Raw genomic sequence first — 354 nt, 5'->3', positions numbered from 1 at the left:
AACATTCAGAAAAGATTAGGCATTTAAACCACACAGAAACAAAAGTCAACACACCAAGTGCTTAGCTCTAATTTCTTCTCCAAAAAGTTTCAGCTTTCATCATACTTCTTAGCAGGAAAAGATAAGTAGGGAATGACCCCCCACAGTGGTTTAATTTTTGTTGGGTTTTTTGTTGTTGTTGTTTTAAGTTAAAGAAGCACACCAAAATACAAAGACCACAATCAGGAAAAAAAAGTAAATTTTCAGTGTTAAAAGGTAGTTAAAAATATCACTTCTACAAAAAAAAAAGAACTGTTTACTTTGAAAATTACTACTGTCATAAGAAAGCAGTATTTCATAGAATTTTCACTCCCA

The sequence above is a fragment of the Meleagris gallopavo genome, chromosome 7 (assembly GCF_000146605.3).
Source record: "Meleagris gallopavo isolate NT-WF06-2002-E0010 breed Aviagen turkey brand Nicholas breeding stock chromosome 7, Turkey_5.1, whole genome shotgun sequence".
Taxonomy (NCBI): Eukaryota; Metazoa; Chordata; class Aves; order Galliformes; family Phasianidae; genus Meleagris; species Meleagris gallopavo.
Note: the sequence above shows the minus strand (reverse complement) of the source record.